The following is a 20848-nucleotide window of genomic DNA, read 5'->3' as shown; positions in this document are numbered from 1 at the left end:
CCTTGGGCTTTTAGTCCAGCAGATGCACACTCACTCAGACGATGGTGACCAGGTCCAGAACCAAGGCAGGCTTCTCCTGGCTTGGAGTGGACAACAGGATGAGGAGAGAACCTATGGAGAAGTTGTGGCTTTCACCAAAGTTCAGATGAAGTGGTAGAGTTTGAGAGATGAGAAATTCATGCAGAGGATCAGAAGAACAATGAGAAGTGATGGGATGTCAGGTCCTCTTCAGGCTCTTCAGCTTGAGTGCATGCTAGTTTCTGCTGGCTAAATCCCTGCTCATTAGCTCTATTATTTATACTAAATTTGGGGGCTTTTAACCTCTCTTTCAATTCTTATTAGCTATCATGGGATTTATCCATGACATCATTTATCCTGGGGTCAGAAACTTCTGGTCTTGTTGTCTCCACTCTGATTTTCTTGTCTTTCTCTCTTATCAGGCAAGTGTAGCCTGCCAGATATTTCACTCTGTTTATCAAGTTAAGGGGAAGTAACTTTTTTAGGCCATACTGGAGGATTCTGTGTGTGTGCCTGGTGCCACTGCATGTTTAAAACTGGAGTTTTTAAAATGGAGTTGTTTAAGCTTAGGGCTAAGGCCATCCTCACGGTCCCAATTAAAGACTTTTTAAAAATGTAAGGGGACTTTAGTTGATTTTTTTCCCCCTCAATATATGTAAGACCACTTTATTAAAATGACCCGTAGAAGCATTCCAAACATTTCCAGGAAACATATTTGTCCTAGTGTGGAGGAAAATAAAGATGGGACTGGACTTGATTTAAACTATAAGGAAGTTTAATCATAAAGACTAGAGTACATAGTGAATCTGAACATAAAAAGCCATGTGAGAAACCTGGTACATTAAAAAAAATAGTTATCAAGGGACTTTTATTTTACTTACTGATATGTGGATCTGAGGATGAACCCAGTGCCTCACCCATGCTAGGCAAGCATTCTTTTACTGAGCTGAAACTCCAGCCCTAATTTTGTACATTTTTAATAACCTGTTTTACATAGACATTAACCAGTAGCCTTAATACTTTTTCAATATCTGTTTGGATTGAATTAATAACCCAGAAATCAGTGAAGCAAAGAATCTAATTTTATCTCCAACTGTGGTTTCAGATATCACAGTGTCTGAGTTAAGATTCCCCTGAGAACTTAACTGTGTGTTGTGTTCTCATTCCAATGTCCCATATTTGCCCAGTCCTTAGTTTTAGAACAGTCTGACATAAGGTGTCCACTGTTATCAATGTCTCTTAGCCTATTTAGAAAATATCATTATCTGAGTCTTGTCTTCTAGAGATCAGTTTGAACTATAAGTGTGTAGCATCTAAGGGGAGTAGTTCAATGCTGTGAAGCTGGAAGAAATCTTTTGATATTCTTTTCATCTAAAAGGATGTTTTTTGGAGAGGTGCATACCAGGAATTAAACTCAGAGGCACTCCACGACGTAGGCTCATCCCCAGCCCTATTTTACATTTTCTTTGGAAAGAGTTGCTTAGTGCATTACCATTGCTGAGGCTGCTTTGAACTCTCCATCCTCTGCCTCAAACTCCCAAGCCCCTGAGATTAGAGGCATTTCCCACCATGCCTGACTGGCATTTTATTTTTTTTTATTAGATACTATGAATAAAGCTACAATAAAAATTGAATTGCTGTTATTTATTTGAGAAAAGTTTTCCAATTCATTTAGAAATATTATTACTAGATTGTATGGCACTTTTTAGCCAGATTTATTATTATTATTTTTATTTTTGAGTCACTATAGATTAACCCATGGGCACTTTTTCACTGTGCTATACACCAACCTGTACCCCTTTTTTGAGACAGCATCTCACCCATTTGGTTACAACCTTGCCAAATTGCTGAGACTGGTCTTGAATCTTGAGATTTTCCCTTCTTATACTCCTGAGCCACTGGAGCATGGGCATGTGCAGCCTTGCTTTGCTACCCAAAATTATTATTAGTGGATTATATGTCATTTTTATCTTGAGCTTTGGAAGAACCTTAACACTTTTTTCAAAAAATATATTTATTAATTTTTAAATTTTCAGTAATATTTTTACATGTATATGTACACTGGCATAATTATAATCTTTCAGAAATTGTACACCTTAGTTGGTTTGGCACTGGGAGATAAATCCAGGAGTTCTAACCACAGAGCCACATCCCCAGTCCTTTTTATGTTTTATTTTGAGACAATTTGGAGAAAACAGGAGCCACTTCAGTGAAACTAAAAATGTATCTGATCCCAAGAAATCAATTTTTTCAAACTACAGCATTTATTTTATTTTGAATATACCTCCTCTTTTCACCTATTTTTTCTGGTTTCAACAGCATGGACAAACATATCTGTAGCCTTATGCTATCATATAACTACATATTATCAGGATCAGAAACACAGTATTTTATATAGGCTTTGCTACTGTTTGAGGAATATCATATATATTGAATAAACACTTTACACAAAAAATAATAGCAATTTATATTCTTTCTCTAATTCAAAAGAAATTGTTTCTTGTCCTCATCAATACTGTGTAATTTTTTTTGGCATCAGATGTTCACTTGCATTTTTATAATTTGTTAAGGTGTTAAGAGGTTTTAATTTTTGAACATTTCTCCTACCATAAGTGTCATTTTCTTTTTTATTAAATATTCTTAACTTTTATGTGAGCTCATGAGTTCTCCCACTTCTCTTTATAACTTTTCTTAAAATTATGTTATTTAGTTGTGGCTGGACATAATACCCTTATGTTATTTATTGTTATGTGGTGTTGAGGATGGAACCAAAGGCCTCACATTTGCCAGGTGAGTGATCTGCTACTGATTCAGAACTCCAGCCCATCTTTGTATCACTTAATGAAAAAAAAAGTTTATTTCTTAATGTTGTCCAGTTTATAATTTTTTAACATATTTATGTAACTTTCTGAAAATAAATAACTGCTCTGTTTTGTGGTTCTTGAGATTTAAACCAAAGTTGCTATTACACTCATCAACATCCCCAGGCATTTTTTAAAAATCTTATATAGAGACAGGTTGTTGGCAAGTGGCCAAGCTAACCTTGAAATTTTAACCTTTCTGCCTTAGTCTTCCAAATAGATGACATTAGAAGCAAGTACTATGACCTTTTCAATATAAATCCTTTTCATTCATGCTGGGGATTGAATGCAGGGGCAACTGACAAATGAATCACATTCCCAGGATTATTTTATATATTATGTAGTTACAGGGTCTCACTGAGCTTTTTAGTGACTCTTTTTATTGTGGCTGGCATTTAACTCACAATCCTCCTGCCTCAGTCTTTAGAGTTTTGAATTGCAGGCATGTGCCACCACACCTATCATAAATTCTTTGTCATAGTAACTTTTGACAGATATATATGGGTTATTGAATCTAGGGGTGGTATACCCTTAAGTCACAGCCATATACCCAGGCCATTCAATATTTTATTTTGAGATAGAAACTTCCTCATGGTGGCCATGACCTTCCTGTGTTGATGAGGCTTCTTTGAACTTTTGGTTCTTCAGCCTCTACCTCCAAAGTCATTGAGATTATTTGTGTAATACCATCCACAGCTCTATTTTATTTTTATATTGAAGTATACAATACTTCTGAAAATGAGTTTCTTCTGGTATTAAGAAAGCATATAATATAGTTTTCCCCAAAAATAATAGCTTGACCCAATGATTTTTTGGAAAGAATGTCATATTTCTATTTCTGCAAAGCACTTCAAACTTTTTCTAAATTTCAAGTTTTTTGTTGTTTGTTTTGTTTTGTTTCATTTTCTTTTTCTTAATAAAGGTTCTCTATTACTTACACACATCTATTTATTCATATTATTGTAAGGTATGTAATTATTTCTATAAGTTCATATTGTACAACAATGTGTGGTAAAATCCATCTGTTGTTCAGTGATGTACTTCAAGTAAATACAATATGTAGCCTGAACATTTGGCAATACAAAATTCTAGATGTCAGTATTCACTATGATATATAAAAAATAAATAAGATAAATTTTTTAAAAAAGTTAAAAAAATTTAAAGTTCTTTTCTTGCAATGTATACCTATTATTAAATGAGGCATATTTGGTACAGGTACATATATATTACTATTATATACAATTAATATTTTATTGCTACATCTCAAATTAATCATATCTCTTTCAATTTAATTTGTCTTCTAGAAGCACCCATACATGACACTCTATGCAGATGTACATTTTTTTGTGGTATGAAAATTTTGCTTTTGCTTAGTATGTTCTGCCCTTTACTCTCCTTTTTATGAAATTGTCATTTCAAAATTGTTCATTTTCCTGAATTTTAGACCTTTTAACTAGTGAAATCTGTATATTTTCTTTTTATCCTCAGCTTTAGGTGCTTCCCACTATATAAAGTTTTAATGTTCTGTAATTGACCTCTAATATTCTGTAAAATTTACCCCCAATTCTGAGCACTCTGGACTATTGATGTCTGAATGAAAAAAATCTCAAAATTATTCATGCAAAAAGCAGGAAATGGATGGATCAGAATGTAAGACTGGTGGATGCTAAGTATGTAGCTGACATTATTTTTTTTAAAGTATTGGTGGAGGGGCTGGGCTCAGCTCCAGATTTCTGACCTAGCACATAAGAGGCCCTGTGTTTGATCATCAGCACCACATAAAAATAAATAAATAAAATAAAGACATTGTGTCCAACTACAACTGAAAATAACACATTAAAAATTGTGGAATATATGGGGATAGGGAGGAAAAGATAATGAAAAAAAAACTTGAGCAGTAGAAGGGTTCAGATGCAACAATTTTTCAATGGCATCATGAGGTTAGAGGGGTAGTGTTCTTGGAAGCAGAAATAAAATTTGGGAAGAAACAAAAAGGTAACTGTTGCACTATTCCCAAGTGAGAGAGCCAGTTGAGTGGGTTCTGTTTTTAACTCTTCCCTTCTATAAGTGGAATTTACAATTCATGAGGTATGCCTCAGTAAGTAGTAGAACACCATATCGAAGTACCTTTACACTTTTTCAAGGCTAAAAGCTCTCTTTTACAATTGCAGTCACATTACATCTTTGTACTTTTAAGTTATTCATTCATTCATAAAATTATTTATTTACTCACTTTTTCTTGTCATTGTTTTTACATTACTACTGATTATATAATGGCATAAATATCCCGAATGTTAACTTCTCTAATATTGGTTTATGTGTTTAGGAATATACTTATTATTTGAACAATTTTCCCCTTGCCAAGCCTGATTATATTAGATCTTAATCTTGTTTTATAAATACTTGATAAAAACACATTATTTTAAATAGCGTTAGGATCTATCTCCTGAGCATGATTCCAATCACAAACTAAAGTGGGCATCTGAGTCAATTAAAAGCTGTGTCAAATCTTTTCTTTGTTCCTATTTACACCTTAAAATAGGACTCCTCTCTCACTTGTATATGTTTGAGAACATACTAATTTCTGAATGCAGCATTTAATAAATATAGATGAGTTTTCATCAACAAACCCACTATTGTTTTTAAATTGTTTAAATCTTTGACACTGAAAGTTTCACTGATTACCCCCCCATCTCTCTCTCTCTCTCTCTTTCATATTACAGATTGAACCCAGGAATGCTTTTCTGCTAAGAAACATCCTCAGCCCTTTATAAAATATTTTATATAGAAAAAGGGTTTTGTGGAGTTTCTTAGAGACTCACTAAGTTGCTGAGGATGGCTGGCTTTGAACTAGTGATCTTTCACCACAACCTCAGAAGACTCCAGAATTACAGGCATGCACCACTGCACACAGCTTTTGATACTCTCTTTAAAATAATCAGTCACAACTCTAATAGAAATTGCATTTACATCACTCTTTTCTAATACAGTAATATATTACCATCTAAAATATTTTTTGAAACAAATTTATTAGATGACTACTATTTTATTCCCAGAGTTTATTCTGTTACCTCTTTAGGGTTGATAAATGGTCTTCTTTCTCTTCTTTCTTCTTTTTAGATATGTGCGGTCTCTTGTTATCAAATGGGTCTATGATAAGTGTGTTGAAAATTATGATTCTAAACCTATCATAAATCCCAACATTTCCAAGAGAATTGAGAGCAGAAAAAGAACAATATTCATAACTAATGAATCACTTTCAGTGGAAGCATAGTACCAGTGTCCAAGGTGGAATGCAATCAAGATGCTTCAGTGGTAAGGTGGTGTCAGAACACCACCCTAGGGATTTGGGGACCTCTAAAGCACTATGTCCATATCAGAATCTTTTATTCACCTTTTAAATACAGTTATTGCTGCTTGCATACAAAATAAAACACTATATATAAGAAAGGTTAATGAGAATTAAATCCTCTGGAGGCACCAAGGTTGATCTTTAATTCTAGCAGATAATTAGAAAAATAAGAAAGACCTTGCAATAGCCCCATCTTTCCCAGCTACATGGAATAGAACATTTAGATGTACTGAACTGAAGTGACAAAAATGCATTTCATGGAGGTGGTATCAAAGAAATTTTAATGGCAGAATCCTGGAAATGTTAGGTAAAAATATACACATACATATACAGTTATACAGAGAAAAAGATAAATGATAAGCTCATAAATGCAATGGTAAATTCAGTGTACATGAGTTGTATGTAAAAGGTAATGATAACAGCATGAGTTGTATGTACAAGGTAATGATAACACCTAAAATATGAAGAAAGTAGTAATTGAGGTGATTCAGAACTCTAATTGTGGGGAATAATAATAATATTTTATTAAATATATTTAATAAAAATAGATACTATTATATCCCTTTGGGTATGCCTCTTTCCTCTGCTGTTCATCTGAATTTGATTCTCTCAAATAAGCTTAGGTGGGTAAAGTGCTTTCTGAATTTTTGTTTTCTTTTGTTTTCAGGATTTTGTCAGCTAAGTCTTGTAATGCCCAGTCCTGAACTCACTTTTGTTGCTTTTTTTACAACTTATTCTCATCTTCAGAGGCACAAACCCACTTCACTCATTTTGTTCAATGAACTGACTTTTTTATATCTTTGCAAACAATGTTTGGAATAGTCAGTCTATAGGAGGGTCTTCCATATCATATAATATGGTTCTCAGACCCTGTGGGAATTGAGGGTAGTTCCCTGCTGTTTTACTATCATCTTTCCTGTGAGAAGGCTTATCTATCTACTGTATTCCACCAACTCAGAAGAGAAGTACTTGTGGTCACAAGCTAAAGAACACTAGAAGCTATAAGATTTGAGAAAATGCAAGGAATAATTTTCTCTTAGACTTTTATAGGAAGTATGGCTATTTCATCAATTTTATAAAAATTTATATACTCACAGTCATTAAAACTGTAAAAGTCTTGTATTTAAATAATCCATAATTGTAAGTAATAATTTCTGGTTATTTCATTCCAATAAGTGACTTAATTTTTTAGCCATATTAAAAATCAGAAATTACTGAAAATTAAATCTATGTATTCAAATTTCCATCATGATAATGTGATCAGAATTAAGTAGGAATTAACATTGAACAAAGTTGCTATAAAATATGATTGAAATTTCCCTGCCTTTTCTGAGTGTAAGAAGCAGGTTAATAAAGCAACATTAAATTTCTGAATAGTATGTAAGTTTATTTGTGATTCATTTTTCAGTACTAGTTTCCAGTGCTGAGGATATAGCTCAGTTGGTAGAGTGCTTGCCTTGCATGCTTAAGGCCCTGGGTTCAATCCCTAGTGCACACACACACACACACACACACACACACACACACACACAGAGAGAGAGAGAGAGAGAGAGAGAGAGAGAGAGAGGAGAGAAGAGAAGACCTGTTTCTTTGTGATGTAACTTATTGGTATTCTTTGCTATACCATTCTCTTCATGTTAGATACTCACATGTTCTCTTTGCTTTTAGTTGCTTCTGATAACTTCTGCCTTAACTATTATTTTCTTATGAATCTAATAGGGATACATTTTATTATTTGGAACTAAAAAAACTGATTTTCACAAAAGGAGGTTTTCTACTGTTTTATATATATATATCTATATATATATATATATATATATATATATATATATATATATATATATATATATATTCTAATCATTCTAGTTTTATATTTTGGAGATTGGCTGTATTATTTTCAGCTTTTTAACCTACTCAATTTAAACTTGGTCAATTTGTTGGGTAGTTTACTATCATTTGTTTCATCAAGTGAATGTAGTTTGATCAATTTTATGGTCCCATTCTCTGCTTTTCTACCTCATTGATACTGGTTTCTTCAAAGTTTTCCATCAATGTCTCTGATTGGTGGTGGGGATAATTAGAAACTAAACTCACAGCTACTGGAGTACTGAGCCTCATACCCAGACCCTTTTTTTTATTTGATACAGTGGCAGGGCCTCACAGATTTGCTTAGTGCCTTGTTGCTGAGGATAGCTTTGAAGTTGAAAGTCTCCATCCTCAGTCTCCAGAGCTACTGGGATTCTAGGCTTAAGCCACCTTACCCTGCTAGATCCTGCACTTTTTAATTTGATGTCATTTTAAACTTGCAAATACAACTATGTTGCACTTACAGAAATATATTTCCATTAATTATGCAACTATGATTGTGGTAGCAATTTTTTTGGGGGGTAATGTTTCTCTATAATTTTTCTGTTGTACTTACTAAATTAAATATATATATATATATATATATCATATTAATGTCATGTTATTGACAGTGTTTTACAACATTTACTATTTTTGTAGCTATTTAGTTACTAAAAAAGAATAAGCTCATACTTCTTAAATCTTATATTACCATAATGTAGCTAGTTTCAGACATACATTTTACTGTTGGTACTCAAATTTGTCATTTTATGATGAGTAGGCCAATGACAAAATTTAGTTTCATTCAAAAAATAAATATTTAATTGTATTTATTCAGGTTATCATCACATCTGATAAGCCTATAAAGAAAATAGTAGTGTGACTACTTCATAGGTGATTGTGAGTTGTTTTAGTAATTAATATGTTACCACAATGTGTCCATTAGAAACAGCTCATAATTTACTCAGTGTACATTCATTAAAATATGATATTTTGAGAGACCTTTAGTATGACAGCATGAAGATATTCATGAAAGGTTAGCCCAGCAGAACTAGTGAACAGGAAAAAAAAATCCAACTATTTATAATTGCTGGTCCAGAAAAGTAGCTCAAGAAAATAGACAAGTAAAGGTACAAACAAAAGTATAAAAGGCAATAGAAATAAACATTTTCTAATTTCTTAATGGATATTGAAAGCAACCTATAAAACTGCATATTTAGAATATATGTCCCTAGTTCCTCAAAAACCCTAAACTCAAAAATAAAAACAAAAACAAAAAAAACTTTCACTATGTGGTAAGCATTCTTAGTATTCTTCTTTATATTGTTTGACACATATTTTGAGGTTTCTAAAAAAAACATGTAAAAAAATAGAGAGTGTCTTCAGACTGAAGTGTTTAACATTTTTTTTCATCACCCATACACATACATTTGGCTTGGTACAAAAATCCTTGTTTAATTCTACTAATTTGCACTTTTTTTTTTCAGAGTGCAACCAAACGTTTCAGGATGTGTATCTTCTAGTCTAGCATGTACTTAGTGCCACATTAGTTTTTCACCAATGGAAATCAGTCCTCAAAAGGCACTGATTAATTAATTAATTAATTTTTAATTTTACTGTGGAATTAACTTAAGTAAATGTGTGGCTCTTTATTTTATTCTTATTTTTGTTGTTCTTTGTACTAGGGATAAAATCTATCAGTGCTTTATAATTGAGCAAAATCATCTCTGCCTAAGTTGCCCAGTTAGGTTTGTACTTTCATTAGTATCAGGAATTAAACCCAGAGGAACTTAACCACTGAGTTACTTGAAAAACTTTTTTTTTTGGTTAAATTTCTGAGGTTGCCTTTAACCTTGAGAATTACCTGCTTTTTCCTTGTGAGCTACTGGTATTACAGAAGTTCAGCATCGTAACAAGGAATCTTGTACTTATTTGGTTGGCCTCATCATCACAACTAATTAAATTATATATGTACACCACCATGCCTGGTGCTTGCTGAGCAAGTTTGAGGTACTGGGTTCAATTCTAAGCATCACATATACATAAATAAATAAAAATTAAAAGTCCATCCACAACAAGATACATACTTCACATTTATTTTTTATTTTATTACTAAATTAATATTTGTTAATAAAACTGGTTATTAAACCCATACTATTATAATTAGGCTTTATGAAACTGGATAATGAACTAAAAGAAATGTATATGTCCTGGTCTCAGGAGATTACAGTTCATCAATTATTTACAATATTATGTTCCTTTAATTTGCAACGGTTAGTTATCTCCTTTAAATAGAAATTAAAGTAGAGGCTAAAAAACTTGTAGGCCATATTTGTTTCACCTAAGTGCTAATTTTGTAATTTTAAAAGCTATTAGATAATTAATTAATTTTTAGTATATTTCAGATATTAGTCATTTTAAGGGTTTTGGTGATTGACCCCATTGACACTTCACCAATGAGTCACAGCCTGAGAATTTTCAATTTTAAGACATGGTCTCTCTATGTTGCATAGGATCTCACTAAGTTGTTGAAGTTGGACTCCAACTTGCAATCCTCCTGACTCAACCTTCAACATTTCTGTGATTACAATAGTGTTCCATTGCCCCCTAAAGTTATTAGATTTTAAGAGAGCACAATTGGAAATAGAATGACCTTGCTTAGTTTGCTTTATATTTGTAATCCTCTGACCTCAGCCTCCAAAATTGCCAGTTTTACCAATGTATGATAAATTGTGTAATTTGCATCTTTGTGAATTACTCATATAACTTATGTGTAAATAACATGTCAGGAAACTTTATGCTCAGGATCTTATTTCTCAGGTTTCATTTTTTTTCTTTTAGTAAATGCCTTGTGACTCCTTTTTCATAAATCTTACTGTCACTATGCATAGTTTCTTCTGTCTGAAAACATGGCTATGAATTATGGATGATTTTTGTTTGTTTTAATGCAGACTTGTTCCTTGCTATGTTAGAGTAAGACCCATGTCTTATGCAAGAGCATAGGTTAAAGAGATTGCCAACACTGAACTAGAGAAAAAGCAGGAGTGAGGAGGCTGAGGAGCCCAGAGAACTGAGGATTGTGTGAGACTGAGCACACTAATCAGCAGGGAGATCAAGTTTATATTCTACATAAAATAAATAGGCAATACAAGAAAGTATATATATGAAGTATTAGAAGATACTAGTTAATCATGTGAAATTTTTACTCATAAAACAGCAACAACAATCAACAGAGTATTAGCAGAATGTTAATTAGAACATAATAAATGTTCACTTTTGCAATAATAAATATATATAATACAGTTGAAAATTGGCATTAGATATCTTTTCAAAAAGAGAAAATAGATATAGCAAGACACGTCTGTAATCCCAGGACTGAGGGCTGAGGCAGGAGGATTATAAATTAGAGGCCAGCCTAATACACTTAGAAAAACTCTCTGCCAAAAAAATCAAAAGGACTAGGGATGTAGTTCAGTGATAAATGACCCCAGGATGCCATCTGTGGCCAAATATACAAAACAGAGCGAATGAGAGAAAGATAGAGAGTGAGGGGCTAAGAGAGAGACAAAGAGAGACAGAAAGAAAGGGGAGAGAGAGAGAGAGAGAGAGAGAGAGAGAGAGAGAGAGAGAGAGAGACAGACAGACAGACAGAGACAACCAAGATTAAAAATAGACATTTTACATGGGTTGTGGCAAAACAGTCAAACACCTGCCATGCTTGAGCAAAATCTTAGGTTTGATCTCCATTGGTGCATGCACACACACACTCACAAAAATGAATATTAATTCATATAAGAATATTAAAAACTTGACAACTTTACAATAGTGGTTGATGTATAGACATAGTTTTCTTATATACTTATTACAAATTATAAAGTAAAAATGAAAATTTAAAAAGTCACAGTATATTCACATAAATGTAAGTGGATCTCATAATGAAAACTCAGTGTTTATTTTTAACAATAATAAATTACATTTTCATTTCCCTATTTTACAGGCTTTAACTTTGGCTGCTTTATGAATTCCATAAATTATTTATTTTTTCATTCCTAGAAAGCACATATGAACTTAAAATTAACTTTATAAATATTTTCAGGGTGTAATTCTTTATCATTCACATGTTTACCATTCCCAGCATTTAGTTTCAGAAACTATTTTAGATGAAAAGAAATTAGTGCCCACTAGGAGATTTTCCTTTTTGTATTTTTCACATAGCTCTAGGCAATGACTTATATGTGTTTTGGATTCATGAATTTACTTGTGCAAAAAATTAAATATAATATTAATTGTAAATCACATTACAGTTTCTCTGCTTACTTTCAATTAGCTAAAGGTTTCCATGTACACAGTCATTGTAACATTTAGTGCTCTCATGAATCATACTTGCTCAATATGGCTGGGATAATAACTCAGAGGTAGGGTGCTTTCCTAGCCTGTGTGAGGCCCAGAGTTCAATTTCTAGCAACTCGAATATAATATTCCTGAGTAACAGTCTACTGTGAGGATTTACATGTTTCCATTTATCTATTTACCTTGAATTGATTTTACATATTGGTTCTTATGAATAGTTCAGTTATAAATATTCCTATATGAATGACAGTCTCAATACATTTCCAGTTACTTTGGGTATATTTCAGAAATAAATGCTTCTTCATCTAGTAATTCTTTATTTTACCAAGAAACCATCAATGTAATTTTACTTTTGTATCAGAGAGGCATGGAATTTTCAATATTCTGCATATTTACCTTTTTTTTCTTTTCCATATTGTTTTTTGTTTTAGGGTATTTTTGCAAATATTTATAATTTTTGTTTACATAATATAAAACAGTTGCTTTGGATAGGCAAAAGGAACAAAAGAATAATGTTAAAAATAAACACATAGTTGTTCATTCAAAGGTATAACAAAGACATATTAGAACTGTGGTAGCAGTTCTATGTACTCTGTACTATATACTATGTACTATGAAGTCATCTAGATTTTAGGAATTATCATTCACTTAACAGCTTAAAAATGTGGGGGTCTCTGGGATGTATAACATTTTTTTCAATGGTTTAGTCCCTTATTGTTGGGTAATTATGAAGGGTGCATTTTGGCACTGATGTATGAGAGTCTAAAAAGGTAATTATTTGGGCTCTGGGCTCAATCATCCTCTCAATAAGGAGGAATGACTGCCCTCTAGCCAAGGCTAAAATCTTGGAAAAGATAGTTCTTAGAAAACAAAAAGGAAAACTTTATAATTATGTCTTCATTTTCATGGTGAGGTTATTTTTTGTACCGAAGTTTTTTCAAGTCAAATTTCTTATTTTTACTTTGGAAGCATAATGAAGACTCCACAGCTGAATCTGATTTATAAATATGTAATTGTTTTCCTCTTAATTTTTTATAGTTTTAATTCTTATATTCTAGTGTAAAACACATTTTTGTTAAATATTGTACATAATCTCATGTAAAATCCAATAACATTACTTAAAACATAAACATGCATTTATATCAGTTTACATTAAAGAAGAGACTACTTAATCTCCATTTAATTTTTCTGACACAATTGTCAAAATTGAATTGACCAGAGGTATGGAGTTTACTTATAGACTTCTAGTTTTCTTCCATTGTTGTGTTGTTCAATCCTATTTGTATATATACTCCCTGAATATTCAAATAATTATAATTATTAAGGTAATCAGATATGTCAATGTTAGTAAGATATAATATGTAATGACAGAACATTTTTACTTAATTTTATGAGACATTAACAAAAACAACTAGTGAAAAAAATTGAAGTACAACATTTTTAGAAAAAATAAACAACACTTTTTTTTTTTTACCTTGGATTGAGTCAGAGGCACTTCACCACTAATCCACATCTCCATACCTTTTCATATTTATTAGGGACAGAACCCTTCAAAGTTGCTTAGAGCCTCACTAAGTTGCTTATGCTAACTTTGAATTTATTATTTTTCTACCTCTGCCTCTTGAGGCACTGGGATTTTAGATATGTGCCACCATGTTTTGTTAGTTTTTGTATTTTATAAAGATGAAATATTGTTAACTTGCATTATTGAAAATCATTCTCACTTTTTAACAGAAGTGTTAATAATCAGAAAACTTTAGGATAAATGTGGCCTCTTTAGTTAATAGCTCGAACTGAATTTTTATCTGTATACCAGGGATTACTCTTGTGACAGAGGGGGGTTTACGTACCTCAGGTTTCTCTTAGAATTGATTTTTATTTAAATTATTATTTGTTTTATTCATTTATATTTATTTTTTTACTCTAACTCATATGGATTTCTCTTATTATATTTAAAATAATTCTTGCAATTAAATTTAAAATAGTTCTCTATCAATGTATATATCATAATCATGGAATGCATTTCCCAATTATGTCTATTTGAAATCCTTTTGTATTGACACAAGTTCCATGAAGCTTTATGTTCTCATATAGAAAGGCACAGATAATAATCTCATCAGGGAATTCTAGTGTATTCTGTGGTATCTTGTTTAAAAGTGCTGTGTTCTTCTACACTCTTTCATGGGTTTTTAAATTTTCATTTTTAGCAATTTTGGGACACAGATGATGTATTCTTTTTCTAAAATTTCCATAGAATATTTTAATGCCATGCCTGTGGGATGCATTGTAGCATTTTCATGTTTCTCACATGGTAAGAAATTAAGAATATATTGTTGATTACTGATTTTTTTTTTTAAAATTGAGACATCAGCCATTACTCAAAATTATTCCAAGTTCTTTTTAGAAGGCTCAGAAGTACACTCTTTAGTATATTATCCCCACTGGTGATATACACAATATGGATACAGATTATGCTCTTTTTGGTATGTCTCTGTCCAAAACCTCAGAGAGTAAGCAAATTTCCATGTAGTATGTGGTTTAGTGGAAATCTTTGGATTTGGAGTCATGCATAGTTGATTCCGAATTCTACCTGGTAAGCTTAATAGCTGTGAATATACAAACACATTTTTTCCTTCAAACCATTATATAAGCTTCATGTATAAAACAGGGTTGAATGATATAGAGTGCTTGATATCAGCAATTCTTCCTTATTTTCTGCCTTTATAAACTAAGTATTGTGTTTTTCATCTTCACCTGTTGCCAAAGGCCAATGTCTCGGCTTGGCACCAGAATCACGAGGCACTCACAGCTTTGTAGGTTCAAACAGCAATTCTTTATTCCAGCTCTCACACCGCCTCCACACAGGTCCAGGGGCAAACACGTTCTGCTGTCTCCCGCACAAACCACCTACTCCACGAGGCTATCTCCAAATCCCATTTTAATCTCACGAGAACTCAATGGGAACAAGCAGCAGGAACACCCTAATCCCAGCAATAATCTTCAACTTCCAACTTCCCTAAAACCCATTATCTTAAACTGGCAACGCCTTAAACTCAAGGAGCCGGTTACTTCCTCAAACCTGATCAGCTCTAAACCCAGATCTGCCTTGGTCCTTGAGCAAGGTCACCTTATTAAAGCATGCATGCAATGTTCCATCAAATGTCCTCTAAGCAGCATGGGGTACGCTTGGCAAGGAAATTTCGATGCGTCATTCCTACTTGGTAATGGCCCTCAGCATCTCCCCCCTTCTGATTAATTAAACAACAAGCAATGCGGCTTAGGACCGTGCCTGGTAGGTTGTCCAAATCAACATATGGTTCTTACCCGTCATCGGATGAACTGACCTCTAGGCGTCAGTCCCCTGTCTTAGGTTGAATCCACTGCAATCAGATCAACCCGTCGCTGACTACCGGTCCAGCATTCAGCCATGCTTGTGGATAGGCCTAAGCACCAGTGGGGGGGGTGAGGTTCTTGCCTCACCTCTGTTGGCCCCCAAATTTAACCTTGGTGCCAGTGGGGGGGTGAGGTTCTTGCCTCACCTCTGTTGGCCCCCAAATTTTAGACCATCACTAGTAGAAGGGAGGAAGATACAGAAATGCCACGACACCAAGCCAATTGACGGCTCCTTTGGAAAAATTGCATCACTGGCGACACCATCAGCAAAGATGCCAGCATTACCACAATTAACATGGGGTGCGCTGGCAAGGAAATTGCATCACTGGTGACACCATCAGCAAAAATATGCCAGCATTACCACCATTCGCTGCACCAGACGATAGTTCACAATGCATGCAACTGATAAATAGTCCAGTCAGGTTCTGCAGGCAGTTCAAATCGGAGGAGTCTATCAATATGTCCATTTCCTCCCAAAGTAAATCAAGTCCTTGATTGAGCATTACTTGTTGAGTTATATTCATTGATGCATCAGTTTATACAGTTTCCTGTGGTAGCTATCATAGAAGCTGTAGTTTGGTTTTCTTTGTCTTCACCGGCACCGGGATGGAGATGGGAATTCTGGCAATGATGTTAAAGAGACATTATCCTGAACAGAATTATTAAATATGATGAAAAGGAAAAGTGAAAGTAAACAAACAGATCTGTTAATCACCTTTAAAAACAATAGTAAGCAAACAGATCTGTTAATCACCTTTGAAAGCAATCATTAACAGCTGTTTAACTAATTAGATTAAACCACTTAAATCACGTGAATAAAAAAAAATTCGGATCCATTTTTTCATGAGCGCTCCTCATATAAAAATATGGACATACACACATACTGACATGCAACACAAAACAGGGCACACATAACATACAACATATAAGACAATAATAACGGCCTTGTAGCTTTACCTAGGTAAAATCTCCATTGCAATGTTTAAAAACTCCACAGTCAAAAAATAAAACACAGTCAAAAAACAAAACTGATCAGAAAAACATTAACCTAGGTTTGTATGAGCTCAAAAATAAAATAGAACTTTATGATGTGGGAGAAAGCAATAATAAAATAGATATTGAAAAAAGCACCGTGGTAAATCACTGTCGCAGATGTAAGAATAGCCAAGCTGGAGCTCTGGATTTCAGCTGTTATGGATTTCAGTCAAATCATCTTCTTTTTCTGTAGAAATTGTTTTGGTTAACCTCTCTGGAATCCAAATCGGCTGCTGTTCTCCCTGTGGGAACACACAAAGGGAACCCCGACTCCAGACAATAACTGGGTCGGGACCTTTCCATTGTCCTGTTAGAATATCTTTCCAAAGTACCTTAGGCTTATGTACATTTTTCGGATACATATGTCTTTCCGCAGCACTAAGTCCTGATGAATCCAAATTTAGAAAGTTTAGAGTAAAAAGGGTTATTTTAAGTTTATCTTTGGGGGATATATACCCCTTAAAGATCCTTTTAAATTTAAGTCTTTCAAAAGCATTTTGTCTTAGTTTTTAGAATTACTTTAGTCCTTTTAATTTTTAGATGTGGTTTTAAACCATAGTTGTCTTAGCCTTTTGTATTTTCTATCTGAAATACCTTTACTTGACATTTTCAACCTTTTCTATCTTATTTCTATCTTCTAGTTTTCTACTAAGGTTTTTATATTTACCCTTAGTAGCTTTTTTCTCTCCTAGTTTTCTTTTGTTTCCTATTTTGTGGGTTAAAAATTCTTGTCTTTCTACATCTTTTTTATCTTTCTACATCTTCTCTCTCTCTCTCTTTTTACCTTCCTGTACTTCTGCTTTTGAAGTTTTCTACTTCAAATTTTTAATCTTCTTTATCTAAATCTTTTATCTTATTATCTTCCCATTTTCATGGGTTATGTTTTTTCTCCGTCATGAAGGCATCTTAACCACCTTCAATTTAACCTTTTAAAGCCTTTTGCAACTTACTTAGACATTTTACAACTTTTTACTTTACCACACAGATTATCTCATCTCCCTCTTTTTGGTTTAATAAGTACATTTTAATAGTTTGATGAGTAAAGCAATCTTTTATCCGCCATGAAGGTATCTCGACCACCTTCAATTTAACCTTTCAAAGCCTTCCAATTATCTTCTATACTGTACTTTTAAATGTACTTTTTCACCACCTACCGCTTCACTCTTTTAAACGAGGCTTAGATTCTGTTTAAATCGCTTTAATGTTAGTTTACATGGCTGACCTTCAACCAAAGGCTTTTTACTCCATTAAGAAGCTTTGTCTCAATCTGCCATGTACAAATACCTTTTTTTCTTCTTTCTTCCTTTCTCAAGCTTTTAAAGTAAGTCTAGTTTCCTCAAAATCTTTTTAAATGACATTTACAACTTTTTACCACACAGAGATTATCTCATCTAGAAACATTTCTTTAACCTTTAACCTTTTATATTAAAATATATTTCCACATCTTGAACCTTTTTATATCCCTTTTTTAACCGTTAACCCTTTTATAAATTCACATTCTGAAACAACCCTTATACAATTTTTGAATTTAGACAAATTACTCCACTTTAATAAGATGAAATATTTTTATGTTTTCTAAGGTACTATTATACTGTAATTGAAACCCAACTGAAACTTCTTATACTCTTTGTATATAAATTACACATGATAGAATCTTAACTCTTAGTAACCTTGTTTCAGCAAAGACACAGACCAAAGCAATATTAAACCTTTTTCCATTCACCAATTTATGAAAACACACATAATGTTTAAATATATTACCTTATGGAACTTAATAAGTAAAGAGTACTTGATTTCATATCTAGTGGTTGATATTTTAACACTTTAGCTTTGTAAATTAATCAGATGTCTGTAAAAACCAAAATCTTAAACAAGTCTGGTAAACAGAACTAGCCATCTCTTTCTTGTTGAAGAAAAATCCTTCTACAGGATACCATGATGGTCCCATTGATATACTTAATAACTTATCTTTATAAAGCCATGGGCTACATTTTTGTACTGTATCAACATATGCCCTAATTGTTCTTGGTCTTACTGGGGTGCCTCCTTCCTCTAACAATCTCTCTTCCTCGGAGGCGAAAAACTTCAAACCTTGAGTCAACCATTTTCCCTAGTTTGCCTGAGAAAGTTCTAGGAACAGGCAACTTGAAATAAAAACAAAATAAATCAAAACAAGAACACGTTGTTTTTTGAAATGGTCACCCATTCTCTTGCCTTCCCTCAGGGGGGAGCGATTTTATTCACCTCCAAATTTCAGACGTTCCCCGTACGGGCCACCAAAATGCCAAGGCCAATGTCTCGGCTTGGCACAAGATTCAGGAGGCACCCACACTTTCGTAGGTTCAAACAGCAATTCTTTATTCCAGCTCTCACACCGCCTCCACACAGGTCCAGGGGCAAACACGTTCTGCTGTCTCCCGCACAAACCACCTACTCCACGAGGCTATCTCCAAATCCCATTTTAATCTCACGAGAACTCAATGGGAACAAGCAGCAGGAACACCCTAATCCCAGCAATAATCTTCAACTTCCAACTTCCCTAAAACCCATTATCTTAAACTGGCAACGCCTTAAACTCAAGGAGCCGGTTACTTCCTCAAACCTGATCAGCTCTAAACCCAGATCTGCCTTGGTCCTTGAGCAAGGTCACCTTATTAAAGCATGCATGCAATGTTCCATCAAATGTCCTCTAAGCAGCATGGGGTACGCTTGGCAAGGAAATTTCGATGCGTCATTCCTACTTGGTAATGGCCCTCAGCAACCTGTTAAAATGCAGAATCTATTCCTAAGTCTATCTAATATTTATTTCTTTCTTTTTTTCTATCTTTTTTTTTTTTATTGGAGTGGGAGTGGAGTACCGGGAATTGATGTCAGTGGCACTTGGCTACTGAGCCACATCCCCAGCCCAAGTTTGTATTTTATTATAGACAGGGTCTCCATGAGTTTCTTAGTTTCTCAATATTGCTGAGGCTCAGTTTAAATATTTTTAAGAATTCTCCTACCACAGTCTTCTGAGACACTTGTATTATGTTCAGGCACCACTGTTATTTGCATTTTTTTTATTTATTGTGACTCATAGGAACCAGTGAAGATGAAAGTGAATAGTATAGTACCTACACTCAGAAGATCTTGATTTCTTTTGATTTTACTTTTCAAATCCTGTTGTGTCCAAAATAACAAGAATACATTAGTGGAGGAATTATCAAAGCAGTGAATCAAGGTGCTGCTTGTGAGGATGATAGCTAACCCTCTGAAGTTCACCAGCCATCAGCTAACTTTTTTCTACCAGAAAAACACAGATAAGCCCAGCTTGAATTAATAAAGCAGCCCAATCATAATCTAATAAGTTCTAGAGTGAATCATTCACCATTTATAATTGGAAACCAAGATTCTGTCACATACTTGGAGAAAATTCTGTGGAAAACAGCAGTTGCCTATTGGTACTGTTTTCTTTTTCCCCTAAGTTAAGTCTGGATCATTATTGAGGTGCTTTTAGCTTATGCAGACATGTATACATCAGATTGATGCAAAAACTGTCACAATACCTCATACAAACTGAGGAAACAATATCAGCCTAGGTAGGCATTAGGTCAAAGGCTAAGTTACAAAATAAGATATTTGTCTTTAATATATTTAAGTTTTAGAGTCAAGGCTGCGAAAAGATATACCAAAATGAGACATCCAACTCTTGGAACTCTCTGTTATGCTATCTGACATCTGAAATGGGAATGAGTCTGTGTCCAGCATCAAATAGAAAAAGAAATCATTATCTTTTATACCTTGTCTTGTGGTCTTCCTTCTCTTTCTGAGGGCAGTGCCATTACTGCTGTTTGGTTTTGTGGAAAAGCATTTATTAGAAAGTGTATTCTCATATCTCTTGTATGGAATGCAGGGGTCCACACCCTTTGACTCCCCAAGGACAGGGAAGCCATATTCTCAAAATGGAATGTGATCATTATGAATTAAGTTGTGCTAGAGCATTAAAATTGAGGGA

The 20848-nt window shown here is 33.7% G+C and overlaps 1 long non-coding RNA gene across 1 annotated transcript; it reads right to left on the bottom strand.

Annotated features, from left to right (window-relative positions):
- Positions 1 to 15236: 15236 nt before the first annotated feature.
- On the bottom strand, positions 15237 to 20848 carry LOC144374959 (uncharacterized). The gene is made up of 2 exons (XR_013434184.1): positions 15966 to 20848; positions 15237 to 15906 (listed from the first exon to the last, which is right to left on the bottom strand). It is a non-coding gene; the product is annotated as an uncharacterized LOC144374959 (long non-coding RNA).

Source organism: Ictidomys tridecemlineatus, unplaced genomic scaffold, assembly GCF_052094955.1.
Source record: "Ictidomys tridecemlineatus isolate mIctTri1 unplaced genomic scaffold, mIctTri1.hap1 Scaffold_97, whole genome shotgun sequence".
NCBI classification, from domain to species: Eukaryota; Metazoa; Chordata; class Mammalia; order Rodentia; family Sciuridae; genus Ictidomys; species Ictidomys tridecemlineatus.
This window is presented reverse-complemented; position numbering and strand designations above follow the sequence as displayed.